The sequence below is a fragment of the Salmo salar genome, chromosome ssa11 (assembly GCF_905237065.1).
Source record: "Salmo salar chromosome ssa11, Ssal_v3.1, whole genome shotgun sequence".
NCBI classification, from domain to species: Eukaryota; Metazoa; Chordata; class Actinopteri; order Salmoniformes; family Salmonidae; genus Salmo; species Salmo salar.
In genome coordinates, this window is record NC_059452.1 from 69,310,704 (window position 1) to 69,334,601 (window position 23,898).

A 23,898-nucleotide genomic window follows, 5' to 3' on the forward strand; every position below is an offset into this window, starting at 1 on the left:
ACCCTGGCAGTAACATGAACGCAGGTTCTGGATGAACAAAAATGTGTTGGCTGTTCTTACTGAGTCTGGATTCCAATAGGGATTATACATTACTTCGCAAGTCAGCCTAATGTGACTTGCATGTAGGGTTGCAAAACTCTGGTGAATTTCCCAGGTTTCCCAAAAATCCTGCTTTGAAAGTTCCTGGAAATCATTCAACCATTTTGCTAGGTCACAAAATATGTCCTTTTGTGATATGTAATGTATGTCTTAAAGATTTGAATTATAATGATAACATTCACCTACAGGAACTCACTTGGTGAAGACCACAGGACTAAAAATAAATGAATTCAACAACAACGTCTTTGTCGCTAACAAGTCAGTCATGGGTGGTAACTACAATGGGGCACACTGGGAAATTATATTGGAGGCGTGGCTTAGTGGTGGCATTATTCAACATTTTCAAGCTGATACAACTCAAATCTGGACTTCACACTGCAGGGGTAGTCAACCCTGGTCCTGGAGTGGCACATGCACTTCATGTTTTTGATTTAACCAACCTGGAAGACCAGGTATGTTGAATTTAGGCAATCACTGAAAATATCAATTAGCTCAGTTTGACAGGTGTGTTGCCTAGTTGGAACAAAATCCTGCAGTGCCTGCGGCATTCCAGTAACAGGGTTGCCAACCCCTGCCCCACAGGGTCACAGTGACAATCGTTTTGAGTAATGCCTACAAAATCTTAAGGAACTGTACTCAGATACATTAAGTGCAACAGGTTTGCTCAAAAGTTTTGAGTAATGACAGCACATTGGATTTTATGGTATAGCTAGCAGTGTGAAGATTTAGGTTAAGTAATTTCAAGCTAATTAACAGATTTTAACATACAGGAACACTGTGATGCATGTGCGTTATTTTTTACAAACATATACTATACTATACTATATGGAAAGCAATCCCACAAGCAGATCTCTAAGCAGATCTTGCCTGCTTAGATATGCTGAGGAGGCTGTCTTGGGACTACTCCCCATAATAATGTCTAAACACGCACGCATGTACTCACTCGCATGCACGCACCACCAGCTTTTCCCTTATAGCTTCTCCATATTCCTCCTAATCACAAAGTCAAATCAAATTTTATTGGTCACATAGACATGGTTAGCAGATGTTAATGCAAGTGTATTGAAATGCTTGTGCTTCTAGTTCTGACAGTGCAGTAATATCTAACAAGTAATCTAACAATTCCCCAACAACAACCTAATACACACAAATCTAAAGGGGTGAATAAGAATATGTACATATAAATATATGGATGAGCGATGACCGAGTGGCATAGGCAAGGTGCAATAGAGTTGGTATAAAATACAGTATATACATGTGATATGAGTAATGTAAGGTCTGTAAACATTATTAAAGTGGCATTGTTTAAAGTGACTAGTGATCCATTTATTAAAGTGGCCAGTGATTGGGTCTAAATGTAGGCAGAAGCCTCTCTGAGTTAGTGATTGCTGTTTAGCAGTCTGATGGCCTTGTGATAGAAGCTGTTTTTAAGTCTCTCGGTCCCAACTTTGATGCACCTGTACTGACCTCGCCTTCTGGATGGTAGCGGTGTGAACAGGCAGTGGCTCGGGTCGTTGTTGTCCTTGATGATCTTTTTGGCCATCCTGTCACATCGGGTGCTGTAGGTGTCATGGAGGGCAGGTAGTTTGCCCGCGGTGATGCGTTGTGCAGACCGCACCAACCTCTGGAGAGCCTTGTGGTTGAGGACATGCCAGTTGCCATGCCAGGCTGTGATATAGCCCGACAGGATGCTCTCGATTATACATCTGTAAAAGTTTGTCAGGGTTTTGGGTGACAAGCCATATTTCTTCAGCCTCCTGAGGTTGAAGAGGTGCTATAGCGCCTTTTCACCACACTGTCTGTGTGGGTGGACCATTTCAGTTTGTCTGTGATGTATATGCTGAGGAACTTAAAACTTTCCATATTCTCCAATGCTGTACCTTCGATGTGGATAGGGGGGTGCTTCCTTTGCTGTTTCCTGAAGTCCACGATATTCTCCTTTGTTTTGTTAACATTGAGTGAGAGATTGTTGCAAACTGAAGTGGGTCAAGGGTGGCCGGTAAGGTGGAGGTGATATGATCCTAGACTAGTCTCTCAAAGCACTTCATAACGACAGAAGTGAGTGCTACGGGGCGGTAGTCATTTAGTTCAGTTATCTTTGCCTTCTTGGGACAGGAACAATCGTGGCCATCTTGAAGAATGTGGGGACAGCAGAGTGGGATAGGGAGCGATTGAATATGTCCGTAAACACACCAGCCAGCTGGTCTGCATATGCTCTGAGGACGTGGCTAGGGATGCCGTCTGGGCCAACAGCCTTGCGAGGGTTAGCATGTTTAAATGTTTTGCTCATGTTGGCCACAGAGAAGGGGGGGCGCTAACAAGGACTGCGCCTTGTTAGCGGGCCGTGACGGTGGCACTTTCACTTGTTTGATTGGCTTCGCTGGGGGAATAACTACACTGTTTATTTTCAGCCTTATTCCCAGACCTCTTTCTGTGGTTAAATGCGGTGGTTCGCGCGTTCAGTTTTGCGTGAATGCCGCCATCCATCCACGGTTTCTTATTAGGGTAGGTTTTAATAGTCACAGTGGGTACAACATCTCCAATGCACTTCCTTATGAACTCACTCACCGAGTCAGCGTATAGATCAATGTTGTTCTGAGGCTGACTGCGACATATCCCAGTCCACATGATCAAAACAATCTTGAAGCGTTGAATGGTTCTAGTCACTGGTACATCCTGTTTGAGTTTCTGCCTATAAGACAATCGGAGCAAGATAGCGTCATGTTTGGATTTGCCGCAGAGAGGGCGGGGGAGGGCTTTGTATGCATCGCGGAAGTTTGAGTAGCAGTGATCGAGTGTATTAACCCCTCTCGTAATGCAATCAATATGCTGATAGAATTTAGGTAGCCTTGTTCTCAAATTTGCTTTGTTAAAATCCCCATCCACAATAAATGCAGCCTCAGGATATATGGTTTCCAGTTTACATAGAGTCCAGTGAAGTTCCTTGAGGGCCATCTTGGTATCTGCTAGAGGGGGGAATGTACACAGCTGTGACGATAACTGAGTATAATTCTCTTGGGAGGTAATATAGCCAGCATTTGATTGTAAGGAATTCTAGGTTGGATGAACAGAAGGACTTGAGTTCCTGTATGTTGTTATGATTACACCATGAGTCGTTAATCATGAAGCATACACCCCCGCCCTTCCTCTTCCCAGAGAGGTGTTTATCTCTGTCGGCACGATGCATGGAGAAGCCCGGTGGCTGAACCGATTCCAACAACATATCCTGGGAGAGCCATGTTTCCGTAAAACAGAGAATGTTACAATCTCTGATATCTCTCTGGTAGGAAACTCTTGCTCGAATTTCATCTACCTTGTTGTCAAGAGACTGGACATCGGCGAGTAGTATACTCGGGAGTGGCGGGCGATGTGCACGTCTATGGAGCCTGACCAGGAGGCCGCTCTGTCTGCCCCTTCTGCGGCGCCATTGTTTTGGGTCGGCTTCTGGGATTAGATCCATTGTCCTGGGTAGTGGTCCAAACAGAGAATCCGCTTCGGGAAAGTTGTATTCCTGGTCGTAATGTTGGTAAATTGACGTCGCTCTTATATCCAATAGTTCTTCCCGGCTGTATGTAATAAGACTTAAGATTTCCTGGGGTAACAATGTAAGACCAAAGGGAAAACTTTTCTTTATCTAAATTATTGGAGAAGGAGGGGGAGGAGGTGTTGAACTGTAATGGGTGACCAAAGGGATTACTACACTGTTTCTACAATGATCGGATAAGCACAATTTTAATTTCATCACACTGTATCAGCAGTTTTAGTCGTTGTATCACACTGTACTATTATATTACTGTACCTTCTCTGGCGCTTTAGCCTGTAGGGGCTCTTTTCACCACACTCACCAACAACTAGCTACCACCTTTCATTCAAATTGGCCAATAAAAGTGAGCGGGCCGTTCAGCTGTGTAATGACGAGGTCATGGGAGGTAACATTAGGACCCGTAGTTACTCAGCTAGCCACTCACTGCCAATGGCTCTGATGATGAAATGTAGTCAGAAATGTGTTCTCTGCCTGTAGGCTTTGAATGACTTTGACTTCATTGTGGTAACTGTGGTCATAGAACTTCTATAGCGTAGGATGATGGTTGTCTACACTGAAAAAAAAACATCTACATGTACTAATTATTATTAAGTAACTGGTTCCACAGCCTTTTTTGTTTACTCAACTTTTCAGTCAAAGTGTTAACTCCAAAACGTAGATCCAATGTGAGAAAATGTGAATAACGTGTTTGCTTAACTTGTCTCAAATGTTCCTTCAACTAGATATATTATTTGGGGATCTTAACAAAAATAGGCTATGCAACTGGTTACACACCAGTCCAGGGTCTTCAGAGGAGGACCATCTTACTCAGTGAATTTCATAAAAAATAAAAGTACTGAAACATGAACAAAGTTATCCTTTGTAGATAAAACTATACTAAATATATGTACATAACACCAAATAACTGATTAAAACACACTGTTTTGTAATGAAGGTCTACAATTGCCTTAACAGCACCATCTAGGGTAGCACCATGATTTAGCCGGAGGACAGCTATTGTCCGTCCTCCTTTGGGTACATTGACTCCAATATAAAATCTCGGGGGCTCATGGTCCTCATACCCTTCCATAGATTTATACAGTAATTACGACGACTTCCAGAGGATGTCCTCCAACCTGTCAGAGCTCTTGCAGTATGAACTCTTATCCAGTCAATCAAAGGATCAGATAATTAATCTACTACTGAAAGCATAAGCTACCGCTAGCTAGCACTGCAGTGCATAAAGTGTGGTGAGTAGTTGACTCAAAGAGAGAGAAAGACACAAAAATAAACAACAAATATTAATGCCTATTGCCTGAGGCTGATACCACGCAAGCGCACGCACACGTGCGCGCACACACACGCACACACACATGTAAATACTGCCTCACGTGCAGAAAAACACACACAGTTGGCTTTGATGTTTTAATTTGGTCTTTGATGTCTTTTGCTTTACATTGTTTTTTTGTTGTTGTTTTCCTTTGTACTTGTCTCTTTTTCTGTTTATTTTTAATGGTTCTTGGCATGTTGGTAGTTTGTTTGGGTTGGGTGGGCATGGTGGGTCGGAGGGGGTGGAGATGGGATGGCTTGGGGAAAGGGGATAAAGAGGGAGGTTTTTGGGGCGGACACTGGTGGGGTCTTGGATAGTTGAGCGGCTTCACTGCAGATTGTATGTTTTACATTTTTTATTTGTTTTATTGTTTAACAGTATTGAACAAATTCATTTCTTCAAAAAGAAAGAGAGGGAGAAAGAGAGGGAGAGGGCTAGCTATATTTTGTTGTATATATTTTTCTTCTCATGTTTCCTTTTACTTAGCTGGTGCAGCTAATTTAGCCTACTCAACAACCTGACTCGAACAGAGAGGGATGCTATTTTTGTTAGTTAGCTGGCTAAGGCTATCCAACACTACAACTCTTCCAAGTCAAGGTAAGCTTTTGGTTTTATTACTTTATGGCCACGGGGGTCAGTCTGTGTAACTGCTAAGCTGCTTGCTGTACACTGCTTGATTGTACTCATTGATTGGATTTTGGATTTACTAATGCGTTAGTTCTAGTTTGTTGACTATAACTAATGATGTAGGCAGTTTTATGTGCCTGCTCACAGACAGCTGTTGTGCACTGAAGTCCACAAGCAAAGAGAAAAGGTGAGAGGAGGAGAGAACTTAGATGCTAGAAGGAACTATACAACGTGTAACGCGATGATGCTGTATGTGGCTGCTATGAAAGTGAACTGTGACTGTGTGTGCAGGTGATCAGTGGTGTATTCATTCTTCCAATTATGTTGCAAAACGTTTCTTAAACGAGGAGGGACCTACCTGAATTTTCCAATAGAAACTCTCGTTTGGACTAGTGATTACACCCCACATCATCTAGATGCAGGCAAGAACTGTGCAAGGTGGTATTGAATGTGTCACTGTCTGTCACCTTGGTTACTCCAATTTGTCTCTCGAACTGTACACCTACGTTATAAACTTTCATTTGTAGGCTAGGTTGTAGCAACTTCATGTTGACTATAGGGCAATTTCGAGTATCATATAGTAACCTAAACCTATTAATGTTACATTGAGCTGGGTGAATGGAATACAGGTATGAATGACAGTCATCCAATATGCTGTAAACGAAATACGGCCATGCTCATAAAGAAATGTGTCCTCCTTAATATTGAATGGCACCTTCCGCCACTGTTACACACAAACACAAACAGTGTTTTTAACATACAATGTTTTAAACGCCCAGAGTCAATGCTCACATCCCCGCAGGAAATCGAATTAGCATAATTCAAAAATTGTTGTTTTGCATTGGATGTACCTCAATCCACGGCATACGCCGATGTCGCACTTCAGCATCTGCGGTGAAAGGTGACAGAGCTAGAGCAGTGTTTGTCAGGCCATGAGACATCCCAAAAATTGGTCTTCTCAAAACATTGTCTGTAGCGTCCGAACAGTTTGGGATACACACTAATATGACCCCTTTGTGGAAAGGTGAGACTCTCATGAACACATAATGTCGGTACATGTACATGTTTTGCTCTAGGACGCCCACAGGCCTCACAAGAGTTGTCTTAAGTTCCCCCAGTATCAGTTGAAAAATGAATGCAAGTACAGTATATTATGATTTTTTTTTGGGGGGGGGGTGACCTTCATCTGTTGTTCCATGTTGTGAATCTGTTATTCAATGCATTTGTATGGGCTAATAGCAGTAAGGCCCCAAAAATATTTTCATCAAATAATGTACAGTTATGTGCTTTGAGTGTGTATGGGCATGGGTGCACGTGTGCGTGTGTGCGTGTGTGTGTGTGTTTTCATCCGGTATGTTTTTGTGCGTGCATGTGGTCTCTCATTAGTCGAGTCAGTTTTTAATCAGTATGCGAGTTGGGAGGTGGCTCCCTGTTTTCCGTCTTGGTTGGCTTATTATTTATTCATGGTATTTGACACACCGTCTCTGATTCACAAATCAGAGACCGTCTCTGATTCACTTACATATAGGATGTGGGGGGGTTTGAGAGCTAAGCGCTCACTTAATTATCCCAAACACAGCTGCATTCTGGCAGATATAAGTGGTTATAAAGTTGAGAGATGAATAGAGAGGTAGTATGTAGAGAGAGGGAGAATTGGGGAGAGAGAGGCAGAGAGATGGGGAGAGAGAGAAAGGCGGTGAGAGTGAGAGGGCTATACTCTGTCTAGTTTCTCTGTGCCTCCTCAGGGTTACAGGATGTTGATTTTGATCGTCTCCCCAAAGTCATGGTTCGCAACGCAGAGGTCATGTTCTGACTAACTGACGAAAGTTGTTGTGAAACAGGTTGTAGTGCTGCATGGCTATTGTAGTACCCATGTTTATGAGGTGGCTGAACCAGTCCAGAGCAGAGTATGGAGGTGCGTAGAGGCTTAGCGGTTTGAGGTTGAAGTTGCACCTAAAAAAAAATACAAAATTGAAAAGGACAGCCGCACACTGTAAAAGCTCAGATGCAATAATTGTTTCGACAGCCAACTTGCACCTAACCAGTCATGTTGTAGTGGCTATATGAAACTTACGTGATATAGAAACGCTTACATGATCTAGCCATGGCATTTCCATGGTAACAGCCTAGTTCTCCAGAGGCTCTTCAGCATGTGTGCCTTTGTCTTGGTGTCTTCGATTAGTGTGTGGAAATCCCGCTGCTGCATGTGTGTTTGTTCCCGTTGACACCTTTATGTAATGATCAATAGCCTAGAGAAAACAAAGAGAAACTACAGATGGAAAAAGGAAATTTGGTCATTAGAAATGATATGTCCTTTAAGTCAGCCATACTGTATATAGTATACTATGTTTGTTTGAGAGTTACCAGTAATGGTGAGGAGAAATGTATTCACTAATACAATGTATTCACTGATAATGGTTATCTCCCCCTACTTCCTCAAATGTCAGGGAATAACTGTCTCTTTGCTTTGCCTCATGGGTAGCATTTGTGTTTTTCATCTAAAGGTAATAATAACGAATGAGGGAGGTCCTTGGAGCCTGGTTGTCATTTTTTTTCCCTTTTCACCAATATTTTTTCTCTGCACATGAAGGCATATTATAGGCCCAGCACAGGGAAAATTTAATCTCTAATTTTCACATTGATGGCAATTTAAATTTATTGGATTTATGCTATACATTCTCTTTACAGATCTGTAGGAAAGGAAAGTTGGAGGGAGGGGAAGGGGGACGGACGTCTTACCACTTCTAACTTACCACCCATCCAATCACTTCTGAGCTTGGATGGGTGCTACATATTGGAGGTGGATCACAAAATGTTCTCCAATACAATGTAAAGCACTTTGAGCATAAAAAAAATCACGATTTAACCAAATACTTTTGGCCCCTTTCTCAAGAGGTAGGCCTTCACTTTGGCTTTTACTTCTCCCTTCACATATTCGGTTTTGGCCCTCAATTTGGTTAGCATTGCTGTCTGTCCATACAGAAACAAGTGTACTTTCTCTTAATAATTCTTAGGGTTAGTGTGTTGTTATAAGACCGTTGATATACTGTATGGCCACCTGGTCCTCTCTACCCTACGTGAAATACTCTGAGAATATAATTACTGTAGCTATATTTGCAATCCATAGTGCACCTATGGAAGAGGTTAGTCTATGTTATTACCAAGACCACCGCAGTCTGCAAAATATAATATGGTGAGATAAAGTGTGAAACGAGAGAATGAATGACAGATGTGGAAAAACTGGGGAGGAGAAGAGGAAATATGGTGCTATTTAGGACCCACTCCAAAACTCATACATAATGGAGTTAGTATGTGGCACCAGAAGTAATGGTGCCGTCTTCTAGTATCCAACATGACACCAGAGCAGAAACACTATATGAATCATTCTTAAGACGGGTAGAGTACCAACGCATAGCGCATAGCCTACTGTGCTGCTGTACAAGCCAGTGTCATTACTCTTTTATATCACCATGAAGTTCATTAAAGGCTGATTATTTAAGGCATTAATAACACTTTTGTGTAATCAGAGTTAAATATGATTAATAGTGGGAATGTCATGTACATGTGTCATGGTGTTTCATCTCCAGTTCACTCTATTCAGACCATTTAATCAGTACTTTCTTGAAGCACCTTTGGCAGCGATTACAGCCTTGAGTCTTCTTGGGTATGACGCTACAAGCTTGGTACACCTGTATTTGGGGAGTTTCTCTGATTTTTCTCTGCAGATCCTCTCAAGCTCTGTCAGGTTGGATGGGGAACGTAGCCACACAGCTATGTTCAGGTCTCTCCAGAGATGTTAGATCAGGCTCAAGTTCGGGGTCTGGCTGTGCAGCTTGTCCCGAAGCCACTCCTGCGTTGTCTTGGCTGTGTGCTTAGTGTCGTTGTCCTGTTGGAAGGTGAACCTTCGCCTCAGTCAGAGGTCCTGATTGTTCTGGAGCTGTCACGACTTCCACCGAAGTCAGTCCCTCTCCTTGTTCAGGCGGTGTTCGGCAGTCGATGTCACCGACCTTCTAGCCATCGCTGATCAATTTTTCATTTTCCATTGGTTTTGTCTTGTCTTCCTTCACACCTGGTTACAATCCCATCAATTACATGTTGTGTATTTAACCCTCTGTTTCCCCTCATGTCCTTGTCGGTGATTGTTTGATTGTATGTTATGTGCAAGTTAACCTCTATGGGCTAGGTGGGACGCTAGTGTGCCACCCGTGGTGCACTCCATCAACAGCAGGTGCATTTCAAGAGCGGCAAATTTGAATCCAAATAAATGTCAAAATTCAAATTTTTCAAACTATTTTACACCCTTTGAAAGACAAACATCTCCTTAATCTAACCACGTTTTACGATTTCAAAAAGGTTTTACGGCGAAAGCATAAATTTAGAGTATGTTAGGACAGTACATTTACAAGAGTTGTGTGTAATGTTTTGTCAAGTCAAAGACAGGGTCACCAAAACCATAAAACCAGCTAAAATGATGCACTAACCTTTTACAATCTCCATCAGATGACACTCCTAGGACATTATGTTAGACAATGCATGCATTTTTAGGTCTATCAAGTTCATATTTATATCCAAAAACAGCGTTTTACTATGGCATTGATGTTGAGGAAATCGTTTCCCTCCAATAACCGGCAGTCAAGTCAGCGTCACAAATTAAATAATTAAAATTAGAAAACATTGGTAAAATATTATATTGTCTATAAAATATTATAGATTTACATCTCTTGAACGCAATCAACTTGCCAGATTTAAAAATAACCTTACTGGGAAATCACACTTTGCAATAATCTGAGCACTGCGCCCAGAAAAATACGCGCTGCGATACAGACTAGACGTCATGTTGGGGAGATCTAAAATCGAAAATACTATGTAAATAATCCATTACCTTTGATTCTCTTCATCAGATGTCACTTCCAGGTATCACAGGTCCATAACGAATGTAGTTTTGTTCAAAAAAGCTCATCATTTATGTCCAAAAATCTCCGTCTTGTTAGCACATGATCTAAGCCAGCCGGACTTCTCGTCATGAACGAGGGGAAAAAATATATTTCCGTTCGTTCAAACATGTCAAACGTTGTATAGCATAAATCATTAGGGCCTTTTTTAACCAGAACATGAATAATATTCAAGGTGGACGAATGCATACTCTTTTATAACGTATTGGAACGAGGGTACCCAACATGAACTCACGCGCCAGGTGTCTAATGGGCCATCATCGTTCCATGGCTCTTGTTCGGTCAGATCTCCCTCCAGAAGACTCAAAACACTTTGTAAAGGCTGGTGACATCTAGTGGAAGCAATAGGAAGTGCCAAAATATTCCTCAGCCCCTGTGTTTAAAGGTAATACAACACATCAGGTATCCACTTCCTGTCAGAAAATGTCTCAGGGTTTTGCCTGCCAAATGAGTTCTGTTATACTCACAGACACCATTCAAACAGTTTTAGAAACTTTAGAGTGTTTTCTATCCATATATAATAAGTATATGCATATTCTAGTTACTGGGTAGGATTAGTAACCAGATTAAATCGGGTACATTTTTTTTATCCAGCCGTGCAAATACTGCCCCCTAGCCCTAACAGGTTAAGTTCTGCTGTGCGACGGGTTTTGAACCCACTTTTATTATTTTGGATATTTTGGAGTTTTGTGATCACTTATTAAACGACTCCGTTTATACCAAGTTCATTCTCCTGCGCCTGACTTCCCTGCCACCAGCACGCACCCATTACAGGAACAGATTTTCATCAAGGATCTTTCTGTACTTTGCTCTGTTCATCTTTCCCTCGATCCTGACTAGTCTTCCAGTCCCTGCTGCTGAAAAACATCCCCCCGCAGCATGACGCTGCCACCACCGTACTTCACCCTAGGGATGGTGCCAGGTTTCCTCCGGACATGATGCTGGGCATTCAAGGTCAAGGCTCTGCCTTGCAATGAGTGAAATGAATCCATCATGATTTTCCCTGGACTTCCACTGCTGACCTCGTTATCAACAAAACTTGAGAAGGACCTTCCCATTTTGCCCCAGATGTGTCTGTTATATCTTTTTCTACCATCACTCACTTTCCTGGCACTATGTCATGTCCTCCCTTGGGAGTTATTCCCCACGCATCTTTCTCTTGTCTGTCTGCTTCCCCTACTGCATTAGAAAGTTGTCTGCAATAGTTAAGCATTGTGTCAAACACAAAGCGTAGGTCTGCCTTTCTCAAATCTAACGTGCCTTGTAGTGACATGGGTCGACCTGTGATGACCTCAAACAGATTCAACCCTGTGGTTTTGTTATGAATTTGCCACCTACTGCCATCCATTCCAACACTTCATCTTTTGGTGCATTGCTTTGCATGTCTCTAATGTGTTTCAATGTATCCAAGGTGTATTTCCTAATCAGTTTAGGTGGCAGAGGTGTTCGCTTGGCAGCCGACTTGGCAGCTCTGTCAGCCAAGTCATTACCTTTACTCTCGTCTGTAAAGCTTTTTCCATGTGCTTTCATTTTCAAAATTGCAACTTGTTTAGGCAACTGGAGAGCATTCAGTAGAGCCATCACCTCTGGTCCATTCTTCACAGGAGCTTCCAGTGATGTCATGAATCCTCTGTTTTTCCATATTTTTCCAAAATCATGGATAACGCTGATAGCATACCTTGAGTCTGTGTAGATATCAGCTGTTTTTCCTTCAGCCTGTTTGCATGCTTCTGTCAAAGCCACCAATTTGGCCACCTATGCTGATATACCTGCAGGTAACGTGCCTGTCACTATCACATTGTCTATTGTAGTAACTGCCCAGCCTGCCTTCCTCTCACCCCCTCCACAATGCTTGAACCGTCTGTGTATAAGACAAACTCTGGGTTTTCCAACGGATTAATTTTAGTAAACCCATCAGAGAGCTGATCCTAAACCAACTCGCAACAGTTGTGTTCAAGTAATGTGGTATCTGGAGGAAGCATCAGAGTAGCTGGATTACACGGTATGCCACGTTGTATGATGATGTTAGGAGCCTCCAACACCATTGACCACTTGTTCCAACGAGCAGCTCTGACCTGTGCAGCTTATTTCCTTGAACATCATGTGGACCCTTGGTGATAAGATGTTGGTCGAGAACTAGCGATGCCACCATCAACACCGCGATTTAAGTAGCCTACATAGCTCTGAGACTAGGGCACCATCCCAAAGCCACCATCCCAAAGCCACATCATCCAGTTCCTTCAAATAGTAGTCTACAGGTTTCTGACAATCACCATGGTTTTGTGTCAGGACTGAGGTCATGTAGCCATCTTTTTCAGCCATGAAGAGGGTGAACGGTTGGCCTGAGTCCAGAAATCCAGAAGCTGGCACTGATGACAGAGCTAGTTTAAGCTTGCCAAAAGCCTCTTTCTGTTCTTCCGTGAAGGCTACAGAGTCTTTTGAATCAGGGTCTCCCTTGAGGAGGTCGTTAAGGGATTGTGCAATTTTGGTAAAGGAGTCCACCCAGCATCTGTTGTAGTTGCACAAGCCCATGAAAGAGCGAAGTTCTTTAATAGTAGTGGGCTCCTTGGCAGCTTGTATGGCAACAGTACAACTTTGTGTCATCTCTCTTTTTCCCTGTGAGACCAGTTGACCGAGGTAGATAACCTGTGATTGCATGAGTTGGGCCTCATCAGGGCTAGCTTTATGTCCTTTGGCATGCAAGTGGTCTAACAATGATTTTAGATTCTTGGCATGTGATGCCTCATCTTCTGACACCAACAATATATCATCAACATATTGTATGACAACATATGACATCGGAGGGAGATCTTGGAGATTTCGCCGCAATGTCTGATGGTAAATCGAAGGACTATTATGAAGGCCCATAGGAGTCCTAGTCCACTGGTACTGTTGACCATCCACAGGAAAAGCAAGCCATGGATGGACCTCTGGATGTACAGTGGTTGATCAACTAAAAGTTTTGAGATTATGCTGCGGGATTTAGAGGTAATTTGTGGTTTAGTATGGTACCCTGCATCACTGCTTCATTGCTCCAGACCAGCTCAAGGGGGAGATAGAGCACTGATTATGTTGTTGGGACCCAAGGCGCTAATGTGTCTCTGACAATAAATGGGTGACAAATCAAATTGAAACTGAAAATTGTGCACAACTTCAAAATTGAATTTCAATGAACTGAATGATGAGGATGAAGAAGGTGGTTGAACTTAGAACAATAGTGTAAGAATTCATATTCCTCTGTCCAGCACGCACACACCAAGAAAGTTACATGTATTTTTGGGGTTTCCACTCGTCAGTATTACTTACTTAAACTGTTGTTACACTAAGGTCTGTATTCTAAGAGAAACAAAAATGTTCAATTATATTCCATGATATTCTTAAGATACATGTGTTGACTGAATATAAGCAAGTGATGTTGATGGAGTAGTCATATAGCCTCGGCACCTACATAAAGCTGAGTGACTCACTCATTCTGTCAATGGTGTGCATACTGGGAGCGGAGTCAAGGGCAGGAGAGCAGAGAGTTGTGAACAGGCACACACTTTATTGAGGCAGGAGAAACCAACAGACGGTTGACACTGCCTCGAAACCTCCAGCCAAATGGCAAAAGTGCAAAACGCAGAGTCACAATAATTATGTTCAAACAAATAAACATCCTCGTGACAAAATACGCAATAAGCGCGTCAAAATTGACACGTAACACAAAACAATTTCACACAAAGACATGAGGGGGAACAGAGGAATAAATACTTGTAGTGTGATTGTGGAATGAAAACCATGTGTGCAGGGAACAAGACAAAACAAATGGATAAATGAAAAATGAAGCAGCGATGGCTAGAAATCCAGTGACGTCGACCGCCGAACGCCGCCCGAGCAAGGAGAGGAGCCGACTTCGGCGGAAATCGTGACACATTCATGGCTTTGGATCAAAATAAATAAGTGCCAAAATTCTTTCTGATAGTCTTTAATAAAGAAATGTTTTGGTTATCCTGACCTGGACACCTTGTATTATAATATCCCATTATGGACTATTAGCAGGACAATAGACTCTTGCCAACACCACTATGTAGTTTGATTCTTTGTGCAAGGCAATTGATCAGCATTAAAAACGCTGTGGATGGGGCCTCCTGAGTGGCGCAGTGGTCTAAGACACTGCATCGCAGTGCAAACTGCTTTGCTACAGATGCTGGTTCGATACCTGTACTGGCCACGACCAGGAGACCCATGTGGCGATGCACAATTGGCCAGTGTCGTCCAGGTTAGGGGAGGGTTTGGCCGGCTGGGATATCCTTGCCCAAAAAATAGGCGTGGTGAGCTTTTGGTTTCTCGTCCTCCAAAAACAGAAATAAATAATTTAGCCTTTATAAATATTATTTTGACCTTTATTCAGATTACAATTACTCACTTTCGCAGGGTTCCACAGAATACCAACTGGGATGGATCACAAGGCAAATGTGGCTTCTTCATCAACATCTTTATGCTTTCGTTAATAAAATAATGATACAAATACTCTCGCCAGCTTTGATCCGTGCCTGGCCTGCAGGATGCACATTTTTTTGTTTGTCAGATGAATCACTGGGTCGAAACTACAGAACAATACAAAACAAGAGAACAGACATGGTCATGGTCCCGAGTGGTGCAGTGTTCTAAGGCACTGGATCTCAGTGCAAGAGGCATCACTATAGTCCCTGATTTGAATCCTGGCTGTATCACATCTGGCCGGGATTGGGAGTCCGATAGGGCGGCGCACAATTGGCCCAGCGTCATCTGGGTTTTGCAGGGGTAGACCGTCAATGTAAATAAGAATTTGTTCTTAACTGACTTGCCTAATTAAATATAGGTTCAGTAATATTTTTGTTGCAATTATGTATTTTGTTTTGTTTGGTAAATTCTTTTGTAAATATTAATTCACATTTGTGGTGCCACTAAATAAACAATGAAGAAATAAACATATTTTTTTGTTTCTACTTGATCACAACAAGCTGGAACGTGACTGTAGCATATTACTTACTAAAAATGTTGTAAAACTAAGTATTTTATTCTGAGAGAAACTAAAATGACCTAGATGCCATGTACAGTATTATAGTCTCTAAAAGGAAAACTATTTCCACCGTCTCTTGCGCATGTCATTCTCCTTTCATTATGCATCCTTATTTACCAAGCGATTATTATTATTAGATATTCCCACAGCGCACATTTGTAAATCCCAAACTCTAAATGTAATTGGAAAGGTAAATACAAATTATTTGTGACATTGTGGTTACAATAAAGAATGTAAACAAGATGCTGTGTTTTTATTTACAGTAGTGATGTACAGCTGGAGGCATTTTGAAAACAGGTTTTCACTAGTACTGTAGTACTGTAGCAGGTGTAGACCATCATGCAAACAATGTTTCCTATTAGCAGGACAATAGAATCTTCATAGCTCAGCTACTGTAGGTGTGAAAATCGGAGAGCCATATAGATTGCAAAATAGTTGGGAAGAGATTCCATAGCACATGGTTTATGAATTGACACGCAACTGTCCATTGCCCAGCTGCGGTAGGTGTGAAAATCCCTCAATTTGGTTTGGGTCATTGCCTGCATTTGGAGAAGAACATTTTTTATTTAGCCTAAAAGCTAACATTAGGTATAATAGTAAAAATATACATGTAAATATGCCTAAACATATCAAAATATTGCTATAATCCTACCTTGAAAGAAATTATGTGGTCCCATAATCATCTCTCTGACATAGGGTCCAGCATATCTCTTGATGATTTCTTCCTCAAAGAAATCTCGAGCCATGATACCTGAAAAAGAAGGCAACAGTGAATTATATGTGTAATTGCTGTTGAAGGGAGTAGACCAAGGCGCAGTGTGGTTACTGCTCATCATGAATTTATTAGATCTGAACACTGAAGCAAAGAAACAGAAACCAACAGCCAAACAGTTCTGTCAGGTAATAATTACTAAACAGAAATAAACCACCGATAAAACCCAAAGGAAAATAGGCTACCTAAGTATGGCTCCCAATCAGCAACAACGATGGACAGCTGTCCCTGATTGAGAGCCATACAAGGCCAAAAAAAAGAAATACAAAACATAGAAAAAAGGACATAGAATGCCCACCCTAGTCACACCCTGTCCTAACCAAAAAAGAGAATAAAACCCTCTCTATGGCCAGGGCGTGACAGTACCCCCATGGTGCGGACTCCGGCTGCAAAACCTAAACCTCTAGGGAAGGGTCCGGGTGGGCATCTATCCGCGGTGGCGGCTCAGGGGCGGGACGCAGACCCCGCTCCACCACTGGCTCACCCCACTTTGGTGGCACCTCTAGAGCGGGGTCCTTCGCCGCGGGCCCCAGACCGGCGGGCGACTCTGGCGGCTATGGCGGCGCCGGATTGGCGGGGGGCTCTGGACTGGAGGGCGGCTCTGGCGGCTCCGGACCGGCGGGCGGCTCTGGCGGCTCCGGACTGGCGGGACTTTCAGTAGGCCTGGCTCTGGGCGCAGGCACAGGACTCACCAGGCTGGGGAGACATGCAGGAGGCCTAGCTCTGGGCACAGGCACAGGACTCACCAGGCTGGGGAGACATGCAGGAGGCCTGGCTCTGGGAGCAGGCACAGGATAGGCCGGGTCTTGAAGACACACTGGAGGTGTGGAGTGCACTGCCTGCACAACCCGTCCTGGCTGAGTTGTTACTGTAGCCCGGCACGAGCGGAGTGCTGGCACAGGGCGAACTGGGCTGTGCTGAGGACTGATGGCTGCCGTGCGTAGAGCAGGCGCAGGGTAGCCTGGGCGTAGGAGACACACTGGTGGCCAGATGTGCTGAACAGGCATACTCCTTCCTGGCTCGATGCCCACTCTAGCACTGCACTTGCGGGGGGCTGGTATCGACCGCACCGGACTGTGCATGCGGATGGGCGAGACCGTGCGCACTTCCGCATAGCACGGTGCTTTCCACGCCAAACGCTCCCCATAATAAGCACGAGGAGTTGGCTCAGGTCTATTGCCTGACTTACCCCAACTCCCCGTGTGCCCCCCCAAAAATAATTCAGAGGCTGCCTCTCAGGTTCCCGTAGCTCCCTTAGCTTGTCCTCCCAGAATCGACGTTCCGACTCCCATGTCCGTCCTTTTCCCCGATGCTCCAATCCATGCTGCATGGTCTTCTTTTGGTGGGTGGTTCTGTAATGGCTGTTGAAGAGAGTAGACCAAGGCGAAGCGTGGTTAGTGCTCATCATGAATTTATTAGATCTGAACACTGAAATAAAGAAACAGAAACCGACAGCCAAACAGTTCTGTCAGGTAATAATTACTAAACAGAAATAAATCACCCACAAAACCCAAAGGAAAACAGGCTACCTAAGTATGGCTCCCAATCAGCGACAACGATGTACAGCTGTCCCTGATTGAGAGCCATACCAGGCCAAAAAAAGAAATACAAAACATAGAAAAAAGGACATAGAATGCCCACCCTAGTCACACCCTGGCCTAACCAAAATAGAGAATAAAACCCTCAATATGGCCAGAGCGTGACAATATGGGCCTGGTCACTGGCGAGAAATTGCCCCTCACACATGGAGTTTGAGAAGATGCTTAGGACTCGGCTTGCTTGATCTTCTTACTTTTTTCTGTAGCAATTTTCATGGCCTTTGCCGAGCGCATCTTCATCCATTAGTGAGTTGATCGCTTGAATAGTCTTGCTGGAAATGGAATACAATGTAAAAATGTGCAGCGTACAGTAAATACCAGCAGTCGATTTATTTCAGTATTGTTTTTAGCAGTATTAGGCCTACTTTACAGTATTGTAGCCTACTGTAGCTGTTCATTTTCCTGGGTTTTTGCATTCCACATAACACAGGGTTCATTAAAGATAGAATGTCAACTACTAACTTAAAGCGCCTTATTCATATCTTACCCGAAGTAAGACAGTCAGATACTCCCATTCTACGCGATCTAAGGGTTTATCTCTTAAAGGTTTTGGAGAATTTGAATGTTTGTACTTATTTCAGTAATTGTGTTAAGTTTTTATTTGACAGACCAAAAGCCAAATTTAGTACAAATGGAATGGTGTCTTCTCCCTTTCTCTATTGGTTGTATTACAAGACTAGGGTGTCCGCTCTCCCCCTTTTGTTTGCTTTGATTTTGGAACCACTGGCTCAAAAGATTGGTTAGGACTCTCGCAATACAGTGTTTTCAGTGGGAGATGTAGTGCACAATATTTCTTTGTACGCTGATGATATCTTAGTATTTCTCACAAAACCAGACATCACTGAAGACCCTATTGAATGTGTTTATTTCAGTACTTTCTCTGGTTATAAAATGAACTGGTCGAAGAGTGAGGTCTTTCAAATATCTAAAGCAAATCCACCAGTGATGAGGTCATATGTATCCAGCAGTGATGGGGTCCAACATTAAATTATTGGGAATTGTGACTGATGGAGACTTGAATAATGTATACAAACTAACTTCCAGTCCATTGATGGAGATTGGTAAAGACCTGTCCAAGTGGATTACCCTACCCATCTCTCTTATAGGAAGCATCAATGTCATTAAGATTAATGTACTACGCAGGTTAATGTGTCTGTTTCAATCAATCAATCAAATCAATCAAATGTATTTATAAAGCCCTACTTACATCAGCTGATGTCACAAAGTGCTCTACAGAAACCCAGCCTAAAACCCCAAACAGCAAGCAATGCAGGTGTAGAAGCACGGTGGCTAGGTAAAACTCCCTAGAAAGGCCAGAACCTATTAAGAAACCTAGAGAGGAACCAGGCTATGAGGGATGGCCAGTCCTCTTCTGTCTGTACCGGGTAGAGATTCTAACAGAACATTGCCAAGCTGTTCAAATGTTCATAGATGACCAGCAGGGTCAAATAATAATAATCACAGTGGTTGTCAAGGGTGCAACAGGTCAGCACCTCAGGAGTAAATGTCAGTTGGCTTTTCATAGCCGATCATTCAGACTATCTCTACCGCTCTTGCTGTCTCTAGAGAGTTGAAAAAAGCAGGTCTGGGACAAGGTAGCACGTCCATAGCCGCAGACAGAACAGTTGAAAGCAGCAGCACGACCAGGTGGACTGGGGACAGCAAGGAGTCATCATGCCAGGTAGTCCTGAGGCATGGTCCTAGGGCTCAGGTCCTCTGAGAGAGAGAAAGAAGAGAGAAAGAAAGAGTGAAAACGAGAGAGAGAATTAGAGAGAGCATACTTAAATTCACATAGGAAACTGGAAAAGACAGGAGAAATATTCCCGATATAACAGACTGACCCTAGCCCTCCGACACACAAACTACTGCAGCATAAATACCAACAGAGTACCAACAGAGGTCACCAAGTCATTTTTCAGCAAATATTATTCACTGGTGGATAAATTCCTATGGAATAATAACGTTACACAAATTAAGAGAAGCACTCTGAACTTCATATGGAGAGGGAGGGTTGGGCCTACCAGACCATCAGCTGTATATCTGGGCTGCTAAGATTAGACCACTATTTCACTTGTTTAATGAGGATAACCCTCCTGCATGGACTCCTATTGAAGGGCATATTCTAAAGGTACAATATATGTAATATGTGCTCAGCCAAAGATATTTAGATACAGTTGAAGTCGGAAGTTTACATACACCTTTGCCAAATACATTTAAACTTAGTTTTTCACAATTCCTGAAATGTAATCCTACTAAAAAAATCCCTGTCTTCGGTCAGTTAGGATCACCACTTTATTTTGAGAATGTGAAATGTCAGAATAATAGTAGAGAGAATGATTTATTTCAGCTTTTATTTCTTTCATCACATTCTCAGTGGGTCAGAAGTTTACATACACTCAATTAGTGTTTAGTAGCATTGCCTTTAAATTGTTTAACTTGGATCAAACGTTTTGTGTAGCCTTCCACAAACTTCACACAATATGTTGGGTGAATTTTGGCCCATTCCTCCTGACAGAGCTGGTGTTACTGAGTAAGGTTTGTAGACCTCCTTGCTCGCACATGCTTTTTCAGTTCTGCCCACACATTTTCTATGGGATTGAGGTCAGGGCTTTGTGATGGCCGCTCCAATACCTTGACTTTGTTGTCTTTAACTTCTCTAGGGCCAGTGGGACGATTTCGTCCCACCTACGTAACAGCCAGTGGAATCCCGTGGCGCGTTATTCAAATACCTTAGAAATGCTATTACTTCAATTTCTCAAACATATGACTATTTTACACCATTTTAAAGACAAGACTCTCATTAATCTAACCACACTGTCCGATTTCAAAAAGGCTTTACAACGAAAGCAAAACATTAGATTATGTCAGCAGAGTACCCAGCCAGAAATAATCAGACACCCATTTTTCAAGCTAGCATATAATGTCACATGAACCCAAACCACAGCTAAATGCAGCACTAACCTTTGATGATCTTCATCAGATGACAACCCTAGGACTTTATCCTTTTAGGGCTAGGGGGCAGTATTGACACGGCTGGATAAAAAACATACCCAATTTAATCTGGTTACCACTCCTACCCAGTAACTAGAATATGCATATACTTATTACATATGGATAGAAAACACCCTAAATTTTCTAAAACTGTTTGAATGGTGTCTGTGAGTATAACAGAACTCAAATGGCAGGTCAAAACCTGAGAGATTCCTTTACAGGAAGTGGCCTGTCTGACCATTTCTTGAACTTCTTTTCCATCTCTATCATTTACTAAGGATCTCTGCTCTAACGTGACACTTCCCACGTCGTCCATAGGCGCTCAGAGCCCGGGAAAAAACAGAATGTCGTCATTCCAGCCCCAGGCTGAAACACATTATCGCCTTTCTCAAGTGGCCGATCAAGGGACACTGGCCTTGACCCCGACCGCCCCCGCCTTTGGGATTTTTTCCTCTGTTTGCCGAAAAGGAGATTCCCTGTCGGAATATTATCGCTTTTCTACGAGAAAAGTGTCGTAAAAATTGATTTTAAACAGCGGTTGACATGCTTCGAAGTACGGTAATGGAATATTTAGAATTTTATTGTCACGAATTGCGCCATGCGCGCGACACTTCTTTACTATTTCGGATAGTGTCTGGAACGCACGAACATAACGCCGCTATTCGGATATAACGATGGATTATTTTGGACCAAACCAACATTTGTTATTGAAGTAGCAGTCCTGGGTGTGCATTCTGACGAAGACAACAAAAGGTAATCAAACTTTTGTAATAGTAAATCGGAGTTTGGTCAGGGCTAAACTTGGTGGGTGTCTAAATAGCTAGCCGTGATGGCTGGGCTATGTACTCAGAATATTGCAAAATGTGCTTTCACCGAAAAGCTATTTTAAAATCGGACACCTCGATTGCACAAAGGAGTTCTGTATCTATAATTCTTAAAATAATTGTTATGTTTTTTGTGAACGTTTATCGTGAGTAATTTAGTAAATTCACCGGAGATTTGCGGGGGGTATGCTAGTTCTGAACGTCACATGCTAATGTAAAAAGCTGGTTTTTGATATAAATATGAACTTGATTGAACAAAACATGCATGTATTGTATATCATAATGTCCTAGGTGTGTCATCTGATGAAGATCATCAAAGGTTAGTGCTGCATTTAGCTGTCTTCTGGGTTTTTGTGACATTATATTCTAGCTTGAAAAATGGGTGTCTGATTATTTCTGGCTGGATACTCTGCTGACATAATCTAATGTTTTGCTTTCGTTGTAAAGCCTTTTTGAAATCGGACAGTGTGGTTAGATTAACGAGAGTCTTGTCTTTAAAATGGTGTAAAATAGTCATATGTTTGAGAAATTGAAGTAATAGCATTTCTAAGGTATTTGAAAATCGCGCAACGGGATTACACTGGCTGTTGCGTAGGTGGGACGATTTCGTCCCGCCTAGCCCAGAGAGGCTAAATTTCTCATGATAAACGTTCACAAAAAACATAACAATTATTTTAAGAATTATAGATACAGAACTCCTCTATGCACTCGCTATGTCCGATTTTAAAATAGCTTTTCGGTGAAAGCACATTTTGCAATATTCTGAGTAGATAACCCGGCATCACAGGGCTAGCTATTTAGACACCCAGCAAGTTTAGCACTCACCAAAGTCAGATTTACTATAAGAAACATGTTATTACCTTTTCTGTTCTTCATCAGAATGCACTCCCAGGACTTCTACTTCAATAACAAATGTTGGTTTGGTTCAAAATAATCCATAGTTATGTTCAAATATCCTCTGTTTTGTTCGTGCGTTCAAGACACTATCCGAATGGTAAAGAAGGGTGACGAGCACGACGCATTTCGTGACAAAAAAATTCGAAATATTCCATTACCGTACTTCGAAGCATGTCAACCGCTGTTTAAAATCAATTTTTATGCCATTTTTCTCATAAAAAAGCGATAATATTCCGACCGGGAATCTGTGTTTATGTTCAAAGACGAAAGAAAATAAAAGCATTGGAACCCCTCGTGCACGCGCCTCAGCCCATTGTCCTCTGATAGAGCACTTGCCAAAAGCGCAAATGTTTTTCAGCATGGGGCTGGAATTACATCATTCAGATTTTTCCCGCCTTCTGAGAGCCTATGGGAGCCGTAGGAAGTGTCACGTTACAGCAAAGATCCTCAGTCTTCAATAAACAGAGACAAGAAGCTCAAGGAATGGTCAGAGAGGGCACTTCCTGTAAGGAATCTTCTCAGGTTTTTGCCTGCCATATGAGTTCTGTTATACTCACAGACACCATTCAAACAGTTTTAGAAACTTTAGGGTATTTTCTATCCAAAGCCAATAATTATATGCATATTCTAGTTTCTGGGCAGTAGTAATAACCAGATTAAATCGGGTACGTTTTTTATCCGGCCGTGTAAATACTGCCCCCTACCCGCAACAGGTTAAGCCATTTTTGCCACAACTTTGGAAAAATGCTTGGGGCCATTGTCCATTTGGAAGACCCATTTGCGACCAAGCTTTAACTTCCAGACTGATGTCTTGAGATGTTGCTTCAATAAACCCTGATACTTCCCTTCCTCCTGATGCCATCTATTTTGTGAAGTACACCAGTCCCTCCTGCAGCAAAGCACCCCCACGACATGATGCTGCCACCCCCATGCTTCACGGTCGGGATGGTGTTCTTCGGTTTTCAGGCCTCCCCTTTATCCTCCAAACATAATGATGGTCATTATGGACAAACAATTCTATTTTTGTTTCATCAGACCAGAGGACATTTCTCCAAAAAGTACGATCTTTGTCCCCATGTGCAGTTGCAAACCGTAGTCTGGCTTTTTATGGCGGTTTTGGAGCAGTGGCTGCTGAGCTGCCTTTCAGGTTATGTCGATATAGGACTTATTTTACTGTGGATTTAGACACTTTCATACCTGTTTCCTCCAGCATATTCACAAGGTCCTTTGCTGTTGTTCTGGGA